At 64.7% G+C, this 1,557-nt stretch overlaps 1 protein-coding gene across 1 annotated transcript in view; it reads right to left on the bottom strand.

The window, feature by feature from the left end:
* The window catches only part of KIF17 (kinesin family member 17), a 24,439-nt gene that overhangs the window by 17,764 nt on the left and 5,118 nt on the right, over positions 1–1,557 (bottom strand).

Genomic DNA, 1,557 nt, shown 5'->3' with positions numbered 1-1,557 from the left:
GAGGGTCAGTGACGGACACGGGGGTCAGTCACCCACACTGGGGTCAGCCACAGACACACTGGGGTCAGTGACACACCAAGGTCAGCCCCACACACACAGCGATCAGCCCCATACACCGGGGTCAGTCACGCACACCAGGTCAGTCACACACACCGGGGTCAGCCCCACACACTCGGGTCAGACTCCCCCCACAGGTCACCCCACCCATCCAGACCAGCGCCACACACTGCCGAGCATGGGGGGCTGGGAAGAGGCTGGGGCAAGCCTAACCCTGGGCATCTGCACCCCCTGGGGGAGGGAAGCATTTACTCCTCACTGGGGGCACGCAGGGAAAGGACCCCCGAGCGAGGGAGGCTGGGGGAGAAGGGGAAAGTATGGAGAAAAAGGGGGATGCAGGGAAAGGGGGAAGCTGGGAACAGGTCTAAGGGGGAATTAGGGCAGGTCGGGGGCAGGAACCCTGAAGGGGGAAGGGTTTGCGAGTGAAACCCGAAGGGGGAAGCTGAAGGGCGGAAAGCCCAAGGGTAAGAAACCCTGAGGTAACTTTTGGGAACCGAGACACGCCCAAAGGGGACTAAGCAAGGGAAAACCTGAGGCGACGCCCCGCGGACCCCGAGGGCACGGCGGCGCTGAGGCGGAGGGGGACTGCGCGAGCGGCTGCACGCGGTCGCCGCAGCGATCGGGGCCGCTCCGGGAGAGAGACCCCGCCCATCGCGTCACGTGACTGACGCCAGGGGCGCGCGGGAGCGCAGGCAAGTGTGCAACGGGAGGGTGTGCACGAGGACAGGTGTGCAATGGGGTGTGCACGAGGACAGGTGTGCAGGGGGGGTGTGCACGAGGACAGGTGTGCAGGGTGTGCACAAGGGCGCAGACTCTGCGTGTGCACAGGGCTGTGAGTGTGCAATGGCAGCGGTGCCCAGCTGTGGCCCCTGCGTGTGCAGGCGAGGGTGAGTGAGCACGTGGGTGTGCAACCTCCCATGAGCACCAGCGCAGCGCCGCAGCCTGCAGGAGTGGGAGCCCAAACACACGGGGCAGTCGTGTGAGTGTGAGTTCGTGTGGTGCCTGGGCCAGAGAGCGTGTGAGCAGACAGGTGTGAGCAGATAGGTGTGAGCACACAGGTGTGAGCAGACAGGTGTGAGCGCAGAGGTGTGAGCACACAGGTGTGAGCACGCAGGGGTGAGCACGCTGGTGTGAGCAGACAGGTGTGACAGGTGTGAACACAGAGGTGTGAGCACGCGGGTGTGAGCAGACAGGTGTGAGCACACAGGTGTGACAGGTGTGAGTGTAGAGGTGTGAGTGTAGAGGTGTGAGCACACAGGTGTGAGCACACAGGTGTGACAGGTGTGAGCAGACAGGTGTGAGCACACGGGTGTGAGCACACAGGTGTGAGCACACAGGTGTGACAGGTGTGAGCAGACAGGTGTGAGCACACGGGTGTGAGCACACAGGTGTGAGCACACGGGCGTGCGGCGCGTCCCGCCGCGGGCGCTGTGAGCAGCAGCCGAGCCCCGCTCCGATGCACGAAGCCTTTATTGCGGGGGAGCGGCCGGGGGGCGGGGG

Source organism: Geospiza fortis, unplaced genomic scaffold (assembly GCF_000277835.1).
Source record: "Geospiza fortis unplaced genomic scaffold, GeoFor_1.0 scaffold4, whole genome shotgun sequence".
Classification (NCBI taxonomy): Eukaryota; Metazoa; Chordata; class Aves; order Passeriformes; family Thraupidae; genus Geospiza; species Geospiza fortis.
Note: the sequence above shows the minus strand (reverse complement) of the source record. Positions and strands in the feature narration are given on the sequence as shown.